Source organism: Mercenaria mercenaria, chromosome 16, assembly GCF_021730395.1.
Source record: "Mercenaria mercenaria strain notata chromosome 16, MADL_Memer_1, whole genome shotgun sequence".
NCBI lineage: Eukaryota > Metazoa > Mollusca > Bivalvia > Venerida > Veneridae > Mercenaria > Mercenaria mercenaria.
The window spans coordinates 49,427,298-49,449,161 of NC_069376.1; the positions used below are offsets into that span (position 1 = coordinate 49,427,298).

The 21,864-nt window shown below is 35.5% G+C and overlaps 1 long non-coding RNA gene across 2 annotated transcripts; it reads right to left on the reverse strand.

Moving 5' to 3' along the window:
• Positions 1-10,737: 10,737 nt before the first annotated feature.
• On the reverse strand, positions 10,738-17,575 carry LOC123540834 (uncharacterized). 2 transcript variants are annotated; one of them, XR_008367869.1, is made up of 5 exons: positions 16,949-17,575; positions 13,283-13,426; positions 12,779-12,929; positions 11,725-11,846; positions 10,738-10,971 (listed from the first exon to the last, which is right to left on the reverse strand). It is a non-coding gene; the product is annotated as an uncharacterized LOC123540834 (long non-coding RNA). The 2 variants fall into 2 exon arrangements; XR_008367868.1 differs by lacking the exon at positions 16,949-17,575 and having other exon boundaries at positions 13,283-13,564.
• Positions 17,576-21,864: the final 4,289 nt, after the last annotated feature.

Below are 21,864 nucleotides of genomic sequence, written 5' to 3' on the forward strand. Positions count from 1 at the left end.
TTGGTAAAGCATGCTTGGTTCATGCATGTATCACTACGTTTCAAAAGATTAGCATATAATATACTTTTTATGTATTTTTTTTTTTTTTTTGTTCATTTTTGTTGAGTTGAAAGGAAATTACTATATCAAATAAAACGTTTTTCATTTTAGAAAGATGTGCTGTCTTTGATAGATATGACATTTTGTTTTTGTTTACTTACACCCAGAAGCTGATTATTTAAAGCGTCTCCGCATTTTTAATACTCTACCTTACCTTCAATTGTTAGTTAATGGCACGAATTGTCTAAATAATGAGTCAACGTCTGGCAGACCGATGTTTAAATTTTGATAGTCTACGTTGTCTTCCTAGTGCACACCCCGTTATCGACAAGTCATTAAATATTATTTTCATTATTCAACTCTCGCAGTTCAATTATTTGGACTAATGCATGCATTGAGTGTATAGTTTAACCTAGGTTTATAGAGATCATACGATGCGTGTATACGTTCAATGTGGCAGAATTAAGGCTGATCGGCTATGTAACGTAACGCATCCAGATGATTCAGATTTTGTTTTTACGCTAGTAATAAAGCATTGTGTGCGTTTCTGTAATTTCATATACGTTTTTATATGCTTAGAAATTATTAGACATGCGTATTTGCATTATTTCTATACGTAATTTACGCTAATACGCATCTTATCTGGAGTCCTGTAAAATTAACAAACATATTTTGCCTAATGAATAATATAGATATAAGCACTACTCTATTAAAGCTGTCAAACATTTGCATTAACAAGTACATATTTTGTCAAAATTCATTAGAAATACAAGTTTATGAAATTATTGTTACCTCCCTTTGTCTATCGATAGATTGAAAATATATGACTTCCAAAGCTACATGCTGTTTTAAAAGTTGCCTTTTATTTCAGTTTTATTTCAGTTAATACCCCAATATTTATCCAGTGCAAACCTAAAACTAAAATGTATACTGAAATCAAAAGAAATAGACAAAGTCCACTTTCTGAACACTCTTCTATCGAAGGGAGGTAATTCAAAAATTTCATAAAAAGTAATAAAAAATGAAGATCTAACTCTATGTAATGGGTTATTTTCTTCCTTAAATAAATCTGTAACAGAGTATATAAAAATTGATTTTTTTTTTCATAAAATGTTGCTCAGATGTAACTGGCAAGTTTCAAAACTGAATTATTCATATTTATTATTTTTAGATATGTAGCTATTACATATTTCCACATTCTTATTACAACAGCCTGGTTAATTTTAAAGTTGCAACTCTTTGATGCTTGTGTGAGACTTTGTACAGTTTTAAACCACCAGTAAACTGAATATGACTGTTTGGTGTTATACCTTATCCTTGGTCTAAGTTAGTAAATCTCAAGTTTGGAGACCAGTCTCAGAACTCAAGCATATGATTGGTTGATTTTATACTCAAACCTGAAACTGACCAATGACAATGCAGTATTCCTAGACTGGTCTCCAAACCATGCAAGCATCATATCCATGTGTCTGTGCTAAACTATTGTGAGATCAATCAATTTTGTTGTTTGAGAAATAATTTCAATCAGATATTTGCGAGGCTTTAAGTTCAATGTTTCCAAAGTTGCAGTTGCTTTCTGAGCTTTCATTAAAAAAGATACGACCAATTAATGGATGTACTGAATACCTCATAACAATAAAAAATACTTCTATAAGTATTTATTTCCACAAATAAGGACGATTCAGATATATATATAATTACAAGAGGACCATGATGGTCCTGAATCGCTCACCTCTTCCCACATGACCCAGTTTTGAGTATGACGTCGTTTTTTCTATTATTTGACATAGTGACCTAGTTTTTGAGCTCATGTGACCCAGTTTTGAACTTGACCTAGATATTATCAAGATAAAAATTCTGACCAATTTTCATGAAGATCCATTGAAAAATATGGTCTCTAGAGAGGTCACAAGGTTTTTCTATTATTTGACCTATTGACCTAGTTTTCGAAGGTACGTGACCCTGTTTTGAACTTTACCTAGATATCATCAAGGTGAACATTCTCACTAATTTTCATGAAGATCTCATAAAAATATGGCCTCTAGAGAGGTCACAAGGTTTTCTATTTTTATACCTACTGGCCTAGTTTTTGACCGCACATGACCCAGTTTCAAAACTGACCTAGATATCATCAAGGTGAACATTCAGATCAATTTTCATGAAGATCCATTGAAAAATATGGCCTCTAGAGAAGTCAAAAGATTTTAATAATTTTAGACCTACTGACCTAGTCTTTGACCGCAGTTGACCCAGTTTCAAACTTGACCTAGATATCATCAAGATGAACATTCAGACCAACTTTCATACAGATCCCATGAAAAGTATGGCCTCGAGAGAGGTCACAAGGTTTTTTTATTATTTGACCTACTGACCTAGTTTTTTAAGGCACGTGACCCAGTTTCAAATTTGACCTAGATATCATCAAGTTGAAATTTCTGACCAATTTTTATGGAGATCCATTCACAAGTATGGCCTCTAGAGAGGTCACAAGGTTTTTCTATTTTTAGACCTACTGACCTAGTTTTTAACCGCACATTACCCTGTTTCGAACTTGACCTAGATATCATCAAGATGAACACTCAGACCAATTTTCATACAGATCCCATGAAAAATATGGCCTTTAGAGAGGTCACAAGGTTTTTCTATTATTTGACCTACTGACCTAGTTTTTGTCGGCACGTGACCCACTTTCGAACTTGACCTAGATATCATAAAGATGAACATTCAGACCAACTTTCATATAGATCCCATAAAAAATATGGCCTCTAGAGAGGTCACAAGGTTTTTCTATTATATGACCTACTGACCTAGTTTTTGACGGCACGTGACCCACTTTCAAACCTGACCTAGATATCATCAAGATGAACATTCTGACCAATTTTCATGAAGATCTCATGAAATATATGGCCTCTAGAGAGGTCACAAGGTTTTTCTATTTTTAGACCTACTAACTTAGTTTTTGACCACACGTGACCCAGTTTGAACTTGACCTAGATATCACCAAGACGAACATTCAGACCAACTTTCATACAGATCCCATGAAAAATATGGCCTTTAGAGAGGTCACAAGGTTTTTCTATTATTTGACCTACTGACCTAGTTTTTGATGGCACGTGACCCATTTTCGAACTTGACCTAGATATCATCAAGGTGAACATTCTGACCAATTTTCATGAAGATCTTGTGAAATATATGGCCTCTAGAGAGGTCACAAGGTTTTTTCTATTTTTAGACCTACTGACCTAGTTTTTGACCACACGTGACCCAGTTTCGAACTTGACCTAGATATCATCAAGGTGAACATTCTGACCAATTTTCATGAAGATCTTGTGAAATATATGGCCTCTAGAGAGGTCACAAGGTTTTTCTATTTTTAGACCTACTGACCTAGTTTTTGATGGCACGTGACCCAGTTTCAAACTTGACCTAGATATCATCAAGATGAACATTCTGACCAACGTTCATAAAGATCCCATGAAAAATGTGACCTCTAGAGTGGTCACAAGCAAAAGTTTACGGACGGACGGACGCACGGACGCACTGATGGACGGACGGACAACGGACACCGCGCGATCACAAAAGCTCACCTTGTCACTTTGTGACAGGTGAGGTAAAAATAAATCCTCCATAAATTATATTCCAATTTCATTAATTTTGTGTAGATGGATTCAAAATATTAAAATTTAATATAAAAAGAAATTGGGAGTTAGTCATAGAATGTCAAAACAATGTTATTCCCAACAACAGCACCACCTACGTGTGCCATCGCTTGTCTGCAAGTGCTGGTCAGTATGTAAGAAAAGAATCATAGTTCAGAATTTCCAAGTAGAACAAGAGCTGTCTCCATAGGATGACACATGCCCCCGATGGCACTTTGAATGAATAGTTATGGCCAATGTTAGAGTTTAGGACCTTTGACCTACGGACCTGGGTCTTGCGCGCGACACGTCGTCTTACTGTGGTACACATCCATGCCCAATATTTTTAAAATCCAAGCATGAATGACAAAGATATGGACCGGACACGCCAATCAATGCACTATGTTGAAATATGACCTTTAACGTCTAAGTGTGACCTTGACCTTTGAGCTACGGACCTGGGTCTTGCGCACGACACGTCATCTTACTGTGGTACACATTTATGCCAAGTTATTTGAAAATCCATCCATGGATGACAAAGATATGGACCGGACACGAATGCACTATCATGAAAAATGACCTTTAACATCTAAGTGTGACCTTGACCTTTGAGCTACGGACCTGGGTCTTGCACGTGACATGTCGTCTTACTGTGGTACACATTCATGCCAAGTTATTTGAAAATCCATCCATGGATGACAAAGATATGGACCGGACACGCCCAACTATCATGAAAAATGACCTTTAACGTCTAAGTGTGACCTTGACCTTTGAGCTACGGACCTGGGTCTTTCGCGCGACACGTCGTCTTACTGTGGTACACATTCATGCCAAGTTATTTGAAAATCCATCCATCGATGACAAAGATATGGACCGGACACGAAAATTGCGGACAGACCGACAGACTGACAGACGGTTCAAAAACTATATGCCTCCCTTCGGGGGCATAAAAAGGGTCATAATTCAGATCAAATGCAGGTTAGAGTTGGTTCTTGACCTACATAGTCATCTAATGATGATAAACAAATGTGCAAAGTTTCGAAGCTGTAGCTCTTACAGTTTTTGAGAAAAGGTGGATCTAACAAAAAATTTAACCAAGAAACTCAAAGTTTCTATGTGCAAAAAGGGCTATAATTTCAACAAATAGTAAAGGCCATTTATGAAAAAAGGGGAAAAAACTCGCAAAGAATTGATTTTTGGTGAAAGCATTAAACAATATGTATGTAACAGCATACTAAAAGTATAGAATGTTATCATGGTGCAAAATGCATTTTTTGGGGTAAAAAGTTTAAAAATATAATTGAAATTGTGAATTTCTGGAATCGGCCCATAATGATGTCAATATTTTTATTAAGAAAGCGAAATTTTGCATGGTAGTAGACAATTATAACACAAAAAAATTAAGCTCATGACTATTTTTAAAAAAATCCAATATGGCCACCAAAATCCAAGATGGCCGCCATTAAATTATCATTTCACAGGAAAACCGTTTAAGTATGTCACAACATAAGTTCAAATAGTGTGAAAAATGACCAGCATCATAGAAGATACACACATTTTATTTCAAAACACACAAACTTAAGTCTTAAACAAATTCAAGATGGCTTCTCAATTCCAAGATGGCCGCCACAGGGTCATTTAGACAATACAGACCCCAATAAAAAAATGTCCCTAAAATTGGTTTGACTGAAAATATTTTTCTTGCATCAAACATGACCCCCATTTTTTCTGATTTTTATTCAGCACTGACAATATTCATCAAGAGAATGTAAGGTACAGACATTTAAAGTAGGTCCTGATGTGTGCTACAGCCATTGAAAATATGACAATTTTATATAGAATAACGAAGAACAGCTATTTAATGTGCTGTAACATATAAGGGTACATTGGTAAAAATTGAAATCTGGCCAGATGAGGATGGGAAAGGTCTACTTTGACTAGAATTTGATAGAAAATGGCAAATTTATTGCAATTTCGCTTTAAATATTGTTAAACACAAAAAGACCACATTTTCAATGTATTTGTGTGTATGCACAGTACATCTTCTCAGAACTGCATTTTGGTATCCTAACGATTGCTAATTTCTAGTAGTCAGAGGTACAGTTGAACACATTTTACAGTTTAAATGTGTAATTTGCCCTGACAGTGTAGCAGATCACAGTAGAAAATGACAAAACAGGGCAAAAGTAGGCTACAGATATGATAACTGATTGAAAATTATGTTGTGACAGCTATTTTTGCCAAAATTTGACGAGTTCCCCACGTTACTGAAATTGCCATAAAACCTTAGAAATTGTTGGTATAAACTAAAACCTTGTATTTAGGTTTATTGTACATTTCAAATGAAACTGGCACAATCTTAGAGATAAAAATTTTTCTTATAGGCATACAGGCACTTAATAGGAAAATGGTCAATAAATCGTAGTCGCGTAATGGCGGATTCACATAGTCCTCATTTTTTGCTCTTTAGAGCTTTTTTCCTTATTTTCTTTGCAATATTTGCTGAAATCAAATGATAGATCTATGCCTGACATGTAGGTAGCATTTTCATAATAAAATAATAACACTACAGAATGTGTCATGTTGACTTATATCATACACTACCACTAGAGGGATCTCATTGTTTAGCTAATTTTGCAGTTTGTGTGTTTGACTGAAAATATTTTTTCTGCATCAAGCATGACCCCTGCTTTCCTTTTTCATTTTATTCAGTATTGACAATATTCTGCAAGAAAATATAAGTTACAGACATTTAAAATAGGTCCTGATGTGCGCTGCAGTCATTGGGAATATGTGAATTTTATAAAGAATAAAAAAAGAACAGCTATTAAGTGTGTCATAACCTTTAACAAAAACATTAATTGAATACATTTTACTGAAGTACGATTCGCAATAGCATAAAAATCTATCTCATAACAACACTTCCACATAGCATATGTAAATATCAGGATACGAGTTATATGACACAGGAAAATGCTTACGCCTTTAGTATCTAGAACAATGTAATGGGTCCAATCGCGATGGTGACTGTCCTATGTTAAAACGTAGAGCTGGTGAGACCATATACAATACCTTATAAATATTTTTTTTCTCTGGCTACCTCGCCTAAATGATTCATGACTGTAATGATTTCAGGGATCAGGCGAATCACTCAATGTTTCAAACTAACAACCTTCAACTAATGATAATCAGCTCAAACGCCTATAGGCTGGGAATACTGTGTTTAACTGTTTTGAAGTTCCTGTCGACCAATGTCTTTGAATCGGCAACATACAAGTGTCCTTTCGCATAGATGTTCAGCCGGTGTTCTCTTACACGAAGCTGCAACTCAATATGATTGCCATAACTTCTGGATGCTCAGCGCTTATATGCTATAAAATACAGCATTAAAATGACCCCAATGCCTTGGCTGTACTCCGCCGATAACGTTGAACCTCGTTCTCTTACTGATTCAGAAGATTACCAAACCAAACGTCTCTGTCTCAGATTTCTGATGATCAGCCTGTATTTGCTATTGTCTATCCCGTAAAGGTTTAATTTGACATTGTAATTCATCTACTTATCTATACCCTAGCAGAGGTGTGCTTTGACTGGTGCTATTAATGGAACTTGTTTCTGATTGGTCCAAATTCGAACATATTTTACATTGAATACACGAGTACTTGATCTAACAAATAGTTGGTTCTCTTTTACTATACGATTGTATTTAACATATTGTGTGATGCTGAGATCCAGCTATGACTGTTATTAACCCAAGTCGTTCATAAGGTTATAACACATTAAATAGCTGTTCATCTTTATACTATATACAATTGACATATTTCCAATGGCTGTAGCACACATCAGGACCAATTTAGAATGTCTGTAACTTACATTTTCTTGAAGAATATTATCAGTGCTGAATAAAAATCAAAAGAAAAGCGGGGGTTATATTTGATGCAAGAAAAATATTTTCAGTTGAACACACAAATTGCAAAATCAGCTGAAAATGAGACCCCAGATTGCAGTGGTAGTATATGATCTAAGTTTCCATGACAAATTCTGTCATGTTATTATTTCATTGTGAAAATGCTACCTACATGTGAAGCATAGATATTTCATGTCATTTCAGAAAAATAGTTGCAAAATATAAGGAAAATAGCTCTACAGAACAAAAAAAAAGGAAGAAAAAGGCTGAGGACTATTTGAATCTACCATATTTTTCGTGCCATTTTCCTATTTAATGAAAAAGAAAATTAACTGAAAACACCTTTTAATGTAATTTTGCCTCATATTACTGAGAAAGAAAAGTACCCATATTCATATATTTTGTTAATAAATAAGGAAGTTATCGCTGCTTTACAACAATTTCTACTGCTGAATGACTCGGCAATTTTATCTGTATACTTCACTATTGCCTCGTATTGAATCTGCTGGCAGTATGTTTTCCATCTTAGGTAAACTACATACTGATACTAACAATAACCAGCTTATTATATGTAAAAGCAATAATATGAGACAATTTGACATAAAATCGACGACAATTCTGGTTTAAATGTCGTTTTTATGCGGCCATATTGGATTTAGGACGCCATTTTGTTTTCTTCTAAATTTCTAATTAGTTTACATTTTGCACAATATAGTAATCTAATGTAGTGCCGAAGTTGGACCTCGTAAGATGCATAAATCAGTTTTTATAAGACGATTCCAGAAATCCGCAGTTTCATTAATATTTTAAACATTTTAACCCCAAAAATAGACATTTTGCATCATGATACTTTTCTATACTTTTTATATTTTGTTGCATACATCTTGTATAATACTTACACAAAAAATCAATTCTTTGCGAGTTTTTTCCTTTATTTGGCATTTTGGCCATAAATGGCCTTTACTAAAAATGCATATCAGAGTTATGGTTCTTGGCCTACTCCTACTAAGTAACCTAATGATGACAAACAAGTGTGCCAAGTTTCAAAGCTGTAGCTTTTATTGTTTTTGAGAAATGGTCCCTAAACAAAACAAGAGGACTATGATGGTCCTGAATCGCTCACCTGTCCCAACATGACCCAATTTTTATGAAGATCCATTGTAAAATATGGCCTCTAGAGAGGTCACAAGGTTTTTCTTTTATTTGACCTAATGACCTAGTTTTTGAAGGCACATGACCCAGTTTTGAACTTGTCCTAGATATCATCAAGGTGAACATTCACACCAATTTTCATGAAGATCTCATGAAGAGTATGGCTTCTAGAGAGGTCACAAGGTTTTTCTATTTTTATACCTACTGACCTAGTTTTGACCATAGGTGACCCAGTTTCAAACTTTATCCTGATATCATCAAGGTGAACATTCAGACCAATTTTCATGAAGATCCATTGAAAACTATGGCCTCTAGAGTGGTCAAAATATTTTTCTATTTTTAGACCTACTGACCTAGTTTTTGACTGCAGTTGACCCAGTTTCGAACCTGATCTAGATATCATCAAGATGGACATTCAGACCAACTTTCATACAGATCCCATGAAAAATATGGTCTCTAGAGAGGTCACAAGGTTTTTTTATTATTTGACCTACTGACCTAGTTTTTGATGGCATGTGACCCAGTTTCGAATTTGACCTAGATATCATCAAGGTGAACATTCTGATCAATTTTCATGAAGATCCATTGAAAACTATGGCCTCTAGAGAGGTCACAAGGTTTTTCTAATTTTAGACCTACTGACCTAGTTTTTGACCGCAGTTGACCCAGTTTCGAACTTGACCTAGATATCATGAAGGTGAACATTCAGACCAACTTTCATACAGATCCCATGAAAAATATGGCCTTTAGAGAGGTCACAAGCTTTTTTTATTATTTGACCTACTGACCTAGTTTTTGATGGCATGTAACCCAGTTTCGAACTTGAACTAGATATCATCAAGATGAACATTCTGACCAATTTTCATGAAGATCCATTGAAAACTATGGCCTCTAGACAGGTCACAAGGTTTTTCTATTTTTAGACCTACTGACCTAGTTTTTGACCGCAGTTGACCCAGTTTCAAACTTGACCTAGATATCATCAAGGTGAACATTCAGACCAACTTTCATACAGGTCCCATGAAAAATATGGCCTCTAGAGAGGTCACAAGGTTTTTCTATTATTTGACCTACTGACCTAGTTTTTGTCGGCACGTGACCCAGTTTTGAACGTGACCTAGATATCATCAAGGTGAACATACTGACTAATTTTCATGAAGATCCATTGAAAAGTATGGCCTCTAGAGAGGTCACAAGGTTTTTCTATTTTTAGACCTACTGACCTAGTTTTTGACCACACATGACCCAGTTTTAAACTTGACCTAGATATCATCAAGGTGAACATTCTGACCAATTTTCATGAAGATCAATTGAAAAATATGGCCTCTAGGGAGGTCACAAGGATTTTTAGACCTACTGACCTAGTTTTTGACCGCACATGACCCAGTTTCGAACTTGACCTAGATATCATCCAGATGAACATTCTGACCAACTTTAATAAAGATCCCATGAAAAATGTGACCTCTAGAGTGGTCACAAGCAAAAGTTTATGCACGCACGCACGGACAGACGCACGGATGACGGACGCTGCGCGATCACAAAAGCTCACCTTGTCACTATGACTGTGACAGGTGAGCTAAAAATTAACCAAGGAACTTTAAACGGTTTAAGTACAAAAAGGCACATAATTTTGACAAAATGCAAATAAAAGTTATTGCTCTTGGCCTACTAAATCTGTTAATGATGACAAACAAGTGTGCAAAGTTTCAATGCTGTAGCTCTCATGGGTTTTAAGAAATAGTGGACCTAAACTAAATTTGTACCAATGCTGGCACCGACGATCAAGTGAAGATTTTTTTAAAACATCAGACAAGCTAAAAATTAATGTCACACAAATGTAAATAATTTAGCAGCATAAAAAAAATTAGTATTTAAACTGAGACTGAAAATATTTCTACATTTCTCATAGAGGTTTAATGAAAATGCCAAATACATTGTAAAACTGAATGCGAGTTGAAATAGTTTCGGCTGAAAGTGGACGAAAACAATCCTTACCTATAAAAGAGTAGAGATGGTTCAGAGAAGTTAATTCCTGCTCTATCAGAGTTGTTACACTAGTAGTCCTCAAGTTCTTGACAGACCACCTCAGACTCCCAGCCACTTGATGGTTTATCTCAAGACTTCTTCAGGTCATCTTCTGGTAGGCAAGAATTATGCACTCTCACTGCTCAAGCAAGATGCCAGTAATCAACAGGTGGTGGACATTTCACAGACTACTAGATCAGACTGCCAAACCTGAGAAAAGAAAACCAGTGATGCCAGATGCAACATGTTTTGTCTAAAGTGAAAGTCAGTAATGGGCACACCATAACTTTTACTAAAATATGTAACTAAAGAAGCCCTATTTATTCCTCTAGCATAGAATATATGTTAAATATTGCTCAGAGGCAGGCTTTTCTTTAATCAGTTTTGAACATTGTATTACAATGCAACAGTTTAACCACAATCTGTTTGAGTTTCAGTACAAAACAAGAATTTGAACTGCCAATACATATTAAAGACTTTTTACACAGTTTTAGTTACAATATTTAAAGTGGAATTATATGCATTTTTCAAGTAAAAATCAAGCTTAAATAGATGTGCGTGTAAAAAGGATGGAGGAAATTATAGCTTTTAACCCAGCATACCAAACTCTTCCTGTTACCAGTACAAAATAATAAGTTTCCAAATATGACTTTTCTTATTTTGACTGGGGCAGTCTTTTTAAAAAAACGTCAAACTGCAAGCAGGAGTTGCTTCCCTTCTACTTAAGAAATTTTCATTTTCAGGTAAGGGAGATTGGGCAGAAGATTGAAAAAAAATCTATTATTTTATCCATCCGATTTCTTTATTTTTGAAGCATCAACTTCAAATACTAATGCAGCATTATCGTTAATTCAACACATCTAAATGTACAGCAACCGAAAATTGCTTTTCTAATAGAACACTCGCCCAAAACACACTATATGCAGTATTAGATGCGCATAATGCCACTTTAAGGAAACATACCAGTATTCATGTAGACAGGATAGATGTATATATTTCTGCTCCTGTTTTCCAAAGTCTCATGGTGTAAGAAGGTTTGCCCTGTATAACTGATTTCTGGAACATATACTAGCAACAATGCAGGGCTGGAAAAAAAAAAAAAAACAGAAATCTTCACTAAAATAGCAATTTAAAATACAGCTAACTGTGTTGCACTGAAATTATTCATGATTTTTACAAGAAGTCTTTTGGCACAACAAAAATAGAGTAAAGATAGAATAAATAAGACATTTAAGTTAAAATATTTTACAGGAACACTCCTGTATTACCAAAGTAACTCAAAATATGTTTTATTCTTTTCGTGGCCAAGTCAATCCACTAAATTTACCAATGAACAAGTAAAATTCCCATTCATTTTAAGTTAAAAGTTGAAATCCACGAATTCACATCCCCATGAAATTGTCGTTTTGACCAAAACCACGAAATTTCATGCCCGCGAAATTAAATGATATCACAGTATAATATACTAGATAAATCTTATCTTTCATAAATCTTTTAAATCATGTATATAATTAAATACAGATGACTGCTATCATTTATTCTTAAGAAATGTTATATGGCAGAGCCATGTTTTACTATAGCCAAACAAAACCATCAGGTTATTATGCCTGGGAATAGTTTCACAAGGGCATAGCTCGTGCGATATACACATGCAACCTGCAACAAGTTCATATTGTTGAGATATATTAAAACCTGGTATTTCTGTTCCAGTATGTCTTTTATGTATACAAGTAAATGAAATAGAGAAGCACTACCATATTGAACATATATGGCGCTAAATATAAATGGTTGTTGTGATGTCAACATGTAACCATGTTTTAATACATGTTCAAATATGGGAAGATGGGAAGAAACAGGTCTTTACATTATCTCTTAAACAATGTAGTCTGATCATTTTGAATATCACCATGTATCATGCAGATGTCTGGCAGTAATTGCACATCAGGTATATATGTATTGTTATTATATAGTGAAATTAATTAATATTGACACAGATGCACAATGTTATGTTTATTACCTTGACAAATATCTTGCATCATGCAGACAACCATTATCGCTATCAAAAGCACTAAGCACCAGTTACACTGGTGTCATGAATATTTCATCCTTGTTGACAGCGGTGTGTGGACCAGTACCATCAGTATTAAAGACTATACATACAACAGAATCTGGTGATAAAACCAAAACTGTATTAGAACATAAGAAAAACATGCCTACATGTATACTGTGCTATATATACATGTAAATCAGGTATAAACTGTAATCAAATGTGATAATATCGAGTTATGGTGGAATTTAAAGGTCCAAGAGATTGACAACTAGCCTGTTTTTCAGTTTATTCTACCTTCTAATTGGTTTCTGTGTGCCAATTTAACTAACCAATGGTAAGGATTCATTCTGAGACTCCTCCAGTCTCTTAACTCAAGTTTTGTTTTTATACTGTACTGACAATAAAAGCAGGGAAAACCAGTATTACATTTGTGAAATGAACTAGCACATTTCTAAATAACAAGCAACTTACATTATCAAAAACTGCATTGACTGACCACTGCTTTCTCTGTAGAGGCCGGCCTTCTAATTGCTCAATCAATTTTCTGTGTGGAATCAAAGGCTGGTTGGTACAAATTAGCATTTTGTGCAATGACTTTTCACCTCTACTGTATGGCTATAGTAAACTAGAGCTATCACTAAAGGTGATGAATGTACCCCCCGCATGCACTGACACAGTACATTGCAATTTGACACACACAAGATTGCATAATTATGTGGAATGTATGTATATAGACTGTATGTATACAGTATAGTAACAAAAAAACAAAGTCCCCTAAAATATGCAGAATATTTATCTAAAAGAATGTAACATGCACCATGCACAACTAGGGTTGTTACTGATTTACTTGTGTGAAGTTTTTTTAAATTGTGTGCAAGGGTTGGTAGATTAGGCCGCACAAGACTGCATATGCAGACTGTATGTACATAGTATGTTAACAAGAAACAAAGTCCCATAACTCTGCAATTTTTGTGCTGAAAGAACCTAACATGCCCATGCACAAACTACTGTTGTTATGATCCTTGTGTGAAGTTTCATTAAATTGTGTCAAGGGGATGAGGAGAGATGGTGCGCACAAGATTGTGTCTATGTATATGTATAGTAACAAAAAAAACAAGTCACATAACTCTGCAAATTTTTTTTCTGAAAGAACCTAACATGCCCCATTTCACAACTACTGTTGGTATATCATTGTGTGAAGTTTCATTAAATTGTGGGCAAGGGGATGAGGAGAGATGGTCGCACAAGATTGTGTCTATGTATATAGTATAGTAACAAAAAAAACAAATTCCCATAACTCTGAAAATTATTTTTCTAAAAAACCTAACATGCCCCATGCACAACTACTGTTGGTACTGATCATTTTGTTTAAATTTTTAAATTAAATTCGTCAAGGGGATTGGAGAGATGGTGCGCACAAATTGGGGCCCTAGGGACAGACAACCTAAAACCATAAAACCCCCACTTAAAAATTTTTGTGGGGGGGTACAAATATAAAAAAAACCTGAAAATCTATCACCCCAAAAGACCCAACCCCCAAAAATTAAATTATTCAGCTAAAAGGGGAGACAAACTCTGCCAATTTTCCATTATGTACGACATGGATTTTGGTTTTTTCCCTTCTCATACAACTTTATCAAGGTTTTCAAAAAACTTTTTTAAATGATAAAATTACATTTTTTAAGCTTACATAAAGAAACCTAACCAAAAAGGAAAGTCGAAAAAGGGGCATTTTTTTGAAAACAAGAGCCCCCTGTCTGTTGAAAGCATGTTTTTTAAATTTCCTCGAAAAATTTAAAAGGGGAAGTATGAGTCAAAATTTTACCAGGGGTTTTCAGACAAAAGAAAAAAAATAGAAAAAGAAAAAAAATTTGTACCTGAAATTTTGTGGATTTGGTTTCAATGTGTGACCATAAATGGTAAGCAAGTGCTCAAATGTTAAAAACCCAAAATATAAAAAAGTTAAGACAAAAAAGGGAAGGGGAAATGCAAAAAATTTAACAAATTTCCCAATGTCAAACAAAGCCCCGGGTAAGCAGCGTGCTAGCCCTTTTCCAGTGCTTAAATCAGAATTAGAGCTTTGCCGGGTAAAAAAATTCCCAATTTTAAAAAGGGACAAACCTCTGTCAAAATTTTAATCAAGTTTTGGGAAATTTTGTCCCCCTGGTGTAGACTTTGATAAATAAATAACCCAATTAGAGTTTCAAATCAAAAGCTTTTAAAAGTAACCCGAAATATTTGAAATTAAAAAAAAAATTTTAAAATTTAAACGGGCAAAATTCTGTCAAAATTTAAACCAAGTTAAGGGGATTGTTTTCCTTTGTGGACGTAATGGTTTAAAAAAAATTTTTAATTTTCAAGTCAGAAGCTTTTTATATAACAGAGATTTTGACTTTATCAAAAAGCAAAAAAAACTAAGTTAAAAAGGGGCATAATTTTGTCAAAATTCAAATCAAGTTAAAGGGAATTGGGGTCTCCCCGTGAAAACTTTGATTTTAAACAACAAATTTTTATTTTCAAAAAAGTAACAGAGATTAAATTTTACTTTATCAATTAAAAAAAAAAAAAAAAATTCCAAGTTAAAAAGGGGCATAATTCTGTCAAAATTCCCAAAAAAAGTTTGGGGTTGTTACTCCCCCGGTGTAACTTTGATTTAAATAAGTATATTTAAATTTTTAATTCAATATTTTTAAAAGTAACAGAGAAAATTTTACCTTTTTCAAAAACCCTTTTAAACCCAAAATTTTTAAAATTTAAAAAAGGGGCATAATTCTGTCAAAATTCATAATAGACTTATGGGGATTATTTCTCCTGGTGTAGATTTGATAGTAAATAACTATTTTAAGTTTCAAGTCAATAGCTTCGATAGTAACAGAGATATTTGACTTTATCAAAAACTTTAACCAACGGCGACACTGACGCGGGGGCGAGTGCAATAGCTCTACTTTTTCTTCGAAAAGTCGAGCTAAAAATGGCTATAGCTAAGCTAAAGTCCTTGTCATAGTTACATAGTCTTGCCTATGTATGTAGACTATGATGGTAAACAAGTGGTCAAAGTTTTAAAGCCGTATGTCACAAACAGGTTAGGCAAAATATGGACTGATTTCAAAGTCTTAAAAGGGCCATAATTCAGATAAAATAATTGACAGAGTTATGTACTCTTGCCAAGAGATAGAAATCATGATAACAAACAAATGTTCAATGTTTCAAAGCCACATGTCAAATAGTTTTGACAAAACATGTACTTGAACAAAAACTGAACTAATTTCCAAGTCCAAAAAGGACCATGATTCAGCTAAAATCCTTAACAGAGGTATGTACTCTTGCCTACAGGTAGAGACTAAAAAATAAACAAGTGTTCAAAGTTTCAAAGCCACACATTAAATAGATTTTACACAACATGGACATGTACAAAATCTGAACTAATTTCCAAGTCCAAAAAGGGCCATAATTCAGCCAAAATACTCCACAGAGTTATGTACTCTGGCTTACAGATAGAGGCTGTTATAATAAACAAGTGTTAAAGGATAAAAGTAAAATCTTTGATGGTATACATGACATGACCATTTCATAACTTTAGTAACTAAAATGTTTGTTTTGTTTTGTTGGGTTTAACGTCGCACCGACACAATTTTAGGTCATATGGCGACTTTCCAGCTTTGATGGTGGAGGAAGACCCTAGGTGCCCCTCCATGCATTATTTCATCACGAGCGGGCACCTGGGTAGAACCACTGACCTTCCGTAAGCCAGCTGGATGGCTTCCTCTGTAACTAAAATGAGCCGTGCCGTGAGAAAACAAACGTAGTGGGTTTGCGACCAGCATGGATCCAATCAAGCCTGCACATACACACAGTCTGGGCAGGATCCATGCTGTTCACTAAAGGTTTCTATAATTATAATAGGCATTGAAAGCGAACAGCATGGATCCTGACCAGACTGTGCGAATGCGCAGGCTAGTCTGGATCCATGCTAGTCGCAAACCCACTATGTTGGTTTTCTCATGTCACGGCTCAAATATGTCCTTGCATGTAACCAAATTTAACTTTAAACTAAGGTGGGACACCCATGCCCAAGTGAGTAGAATTGCTCTCACTATTTCTCTCTTAAAGCAGGTAAAATACAAACGAGCTACAAACCTGTATGCAAATATGTTTCTTGAGACTTCTAATTTATATCAAGTGGAACTTTTCCAACATCTCCATTAGTGTGTTACCCTCAGCTACACGTGGTTGTCAGTTACAAGCTAAATTTTAATGACTTAGTGATAAATGAGAAATAAGAAGTCCTAGACACTTAGACAGGACTGGGGTATGTTTCAAATGCATATTTACGTAACATTTGTCATTCAACTAGATTACATTTGTATTTGCTATTATAAACAAGAGCTCGTCGAACACGAAATGCCCCCCTTGATGCATTCAGTAATTGCACAAGGAACAGAAATTATAAACTCACTGTAAACAAAAGTTCTACTGTTCTGGTCCAATCTGACTTTGACCTTTAACCTATTAACCTAACAAGAGATCACAGAGTGATCTTGGCGCCCACCAATGTGCCATTTTTGAGTGTTCCAAATTTCAAGACTTACTGACTAGCTCAAGGTCAAATTTCATTTCCTTACACAACACTGTGCATGTGGTCCAAATTCAAAAGCTGTAGCTTGAGAAATGTGAAAGTAGGTCACTAGATCAATTTCAAGGACAAAGTTCTTTGTACACAAAACTATGCATGCGCATCAAGTTTGAAGGCTGTAGTTTGAGAAATTTGAAATAGGTCACTAGGTCAATCTTAAGGTCACAGTTATTTGGTACAAAAAACTATGCAAGTGGTCCAAATTTGAAGGCTGTAGCTTGAAAAATGTGAAAGTAGGTCACTAGGTCAATGTCAAAGTTTGTTTCGGTACACAATCCTATGCATGTGGTCTAAATTTGAAGCTGTAGCTACAGAAATGTGAAAGTAGGTCACTAGGTCAATCTTAAGGTCAAAGTTCATATCGGTACATAAAACTAAGCAAGTGGTCCAAATTTGAAGGCTGTAGCTTGAGAAATGTGAAAGTAGGTCACTAGGTCAAAATCAAGGTCAAATTTTATTTCGGAACACAGAACTATGCATGTGGTCCAAATCTGAAGCCTGTACCTTCAAAAATGTGAAAGTAGGTCACTAGGTCAATGTAAAGGTCAAAGTTTGTTTCGGTACACAAAACTATGCAAGTGGTCCAAATTTGAAGGCTGTAGCTTGAGAAATGTGAAAGTAGGTCACTAGGTCAAAATCAATGTCAAATTTTTTTCGGAACACAGAACTATGCATGTGGTCCAAATTTGAAGCCTGTACCTTCAAACATGTGAAAGTAGGTCACTAGGTCAATCTTAAGGTCACAGTTTATTTTGGTACAAAAAACTATGCAAGTGGTCCAAATTTGAAGGCTGTATCTTGAGAAATGTGAAAGTAGGTCACTAGGTCAATGTCAAAGTTTGTTTCGGTACACAATCCTATGCATGTGGTCTAAATTTGAAGCCTGTAGCTACAGAAATGTGAAAGTAGGTCACTAGGTCAATCTTAAGGTCAAAGTTCATTTCGGTACACAAAACTAAGGAAGTGGTCTAAATTTGAAGGCTGTAGCTTGAGAAATGTGAAAGTAGGTCACTAGGTCAAAATCAAGGTCAAATTTTAATTCGGAAAAACAGAACTATGCATGTGGTCCAAATTTGAAGCCTGTACCTTCAAAAATGTGAAAGTAGGTCACTAGGTCAATGTAAAGGTCAAAGTTTGTTTCGGTACACAAAACTATGCAAGTGGTCCAAATTTGAAGGCTGTAGCTTGAGAAATGTGAAAGTAGGTCACTAGGTCAAAATCAATGTCAAATTTTTTTCGGAACACAGAACTATGCATGTGGTCCAAATTTGAAGCCTGTACCTTCAAAATGTGAATAGTAGGTCACTAGGTCAATGTAAAGGTCAAAGTTTGTTTCGGTACACAAAAACTAAGCATGTGGTCCAAATTTGAAGGCTGTAGCTTGAGAAATGTGAAAGTAGGTCTCTAGGTCAAAATCAAGGTCAAATTTCATTTCGGAACACAAAACTATGCACGTGGTCCAAATTTGAAGCTTGTTACCTTCAAAAATGTGAAAGTAGGTCACTAGGTCAATGTCAAGGTCAAAGTTTTTTCAGTGCTCAAAACTATGCACATGGTCCAAATTTGAAGGCTGTAGCTACAGAAATGTGAAAGTAGGTCACTAGGTCAATACCAAGTCAACTCATGTCAAGGTTCATCTTGCCACTCAAAACCATAACATGTGGTCCAAATTTGAATATTGTAGGTTACTGACAAGAAGATTTAAAAGCTTTTCCCTATATAAGTCTATATAAACCATGTGACCCCCAGGGCGGGGCCATATTGACCCTAGGGGGATAATTTGACCAAACTTGGTAGAGAACCACTAGATGATGCTACATAACAAATACAAAGCCCTAGGTTTTGTGGTTTGGGGAAGAAGATATTCAAAGTTTTTCCCTATATAAGTCTATGTAAACCATGTGACCCCGGGGCGGGGCCATATTTGACCCTAGGGGGATAATTTGAAAAAGCTTAGTAGAAGACCACTTAATGATGTCACATACAAAATATCAAAGCCCTAGGCCCTATGGTTTTGAACAAGAGGTTTTCAAAGTTTTTCCCTATATAAGTCTATATAAACCATGTGACCCCCGGGGCGGGGCCATATTAGACCCCGGGGAAATAATTTGAATCATCTTGGTAGAGGACCACTAGATGATGCTTCATACCAATATCAAAGCCCTAGGCTCTGTGGTTTTTGGACAAGAAGATTTTCAAAGTTTTTCCCTATATAAATCTATGTAAAATTTTTAGAAATAAACAAAGGGCCATAACTCACTAAAAATTGTTGAACCAGTCTGATTTTCAGGGGGACACAACTGGAGTACCAATACATCATTCTGACAAAGTTTGGTCGAAATGCCCCTGGTAGTTTCTGAGGAGATGCGATAACGAGAAATTGTTAACGGAAGGACGGACGGACGGACGTCGGACCACGGACGCAGAGTGATTTGAATAGCCCACCATCTGATGATGGTGGGCTAACAAGAGATCACAGAGTGAGCTTGGTTTCTGACCACTGAGCCATTTTTTATTGTTCCAAATTTTAAGACTAGCTCAAGATCAAAATCAAGGTTAAATTTCATTTCGGTACAAAACACTGTACATGTCCAAATTTGAAAACTGTGGCTTGAGAAATGTGCAAGTAGGTCACTAGATCATTTTCAAGGTCAAAGTTCATTTTGGGGTAGACCGAACTATGCATGTGCTTCAAATTTGGAGGCTGTAGCTTGAGAAATGTTAAAGTAGATACTAGGTAAAAATCAATGTCAAATTTCAGTTCAGAACACAAAAATATGCAGTCCAAATTTGAAGCCTGTAGCTTCAGAAATGTCAAAGAAGGGCAATAGGTCAATCTCAAGATCAAAGTTCATTTCGGTACACAAAGCTTTGCATGTGGTCCAAATTTGAAGGCTGTAGCTTGAGAAATGTGAAAGTAGGTCACAAGATCAAAATTTATTTCGAAACACAAAAGTATGCATGTGGTCCGAATTTGAAGCCTGTACCTTCAATTGTGAAAGTAGGTCACTCGGTCAATAACAAGGTCAAAGTTCCTTTTGGTACACAAAGCTATGCAAGTGGTCCAAATTTGAAGGCTGTAGCTTGAGAAATGTGAAAGTAGGTCACTAGGTCAAAATCAAGGTCTAATTTTATTTTGCAACACAAAACTATGCATGTTGTTGTTGGATTTAACATCGCACCGACACATGATAGGTCATATGGCAACTTCAAACAAGAGCACCGCCTTGCGGGTGCTGACGCTCATCTGATTTTTTTGTAGAATAGAAATATTGTCCTACCCATGATTTTCTAAGTCTAAAAAGGGCCATCATTCTTGCAAAAAGCAGGATAGAGTTATGTTTCTTGATGTACAGCGTCCGCTTATGATGGTGAAAAACTGTTGCAAGTTTTAAAGCTTTGATAGTTGAGAAAAGTTGACTTAAACATAATACTCAACCAAGAAAATGATTTTCTAAGTCCAAAAGGGGCAATAATTCTTGCAAAAAGCAGGATGGGGTTATGTTTCTTGATGTACAGGGTCAGCTTATGATGGTGAACAAGTGTTGCAAGTTTCAAAGTAATAGCTTTGATAGTTTAGGGGAAAAGTTGACCTAAACATAAAACTTAACCAAGAAATCTGATATTTTCTATGTACAAAAGGGGCCATAAATCTTGCAAAAAGCAGGATGGAGTTATGTTTCTTGCTATACAGGGTCAGCTTATGATGGTGAACAAGTGTTCCAAGTTTCAAAGCAATAGCTTTGATAGTTTAGGAGAAAAGCTGACCTAAACATAAAACTTAACCAGGCAACGCCAACACTGCTCAAGTGATGACAATAACTCATTTTTTTCCCAAAAATCAGATGAGCTAAAAACTATGCATGTGGTCCAAATTTGAAGGCTGTAGCTACAGAAATGTGAAAGTAGGTCACTAGGTCAAGATCAAGGTCAACTCACGTCAAGGTTCATCTTGCCCCTTAAAACAATACATGTGATCTAAATTTGAATGATGTAGGTTGTAGACATGAAGATTTTTCCCTATATAAGTCTATATAATTATATATATTAGTTAAAATCAAACCGTAAATGAAGCTGCTATTGTGCAGACAATGTCAAAATAGCTAATCTTGACCCCTTCAGGGGCCATAACTCTGGAATCCATAATGGAGTCTGACCAGTTCCAGTAAGGAAGCAAGATCTTATGGTGATACAAGTTGTGTGCAAGTTTGGTAAAAATCAAATCATAAATGAAGCTGCTATTGTGCAGACAAGGTCAAAATAGCTAATTTTGGCCCTTTCAGGGGCCATAACTCTGGAACCCATAATGGGATCTGGCCAGTTCAAGAAAGGAACAAAGATCTTATGGTGATACAAGTTGTGTGCAAGTTTGACTGAAATAAAATCATAAATGAAACCACTATCGTGCAGACAAGAAATT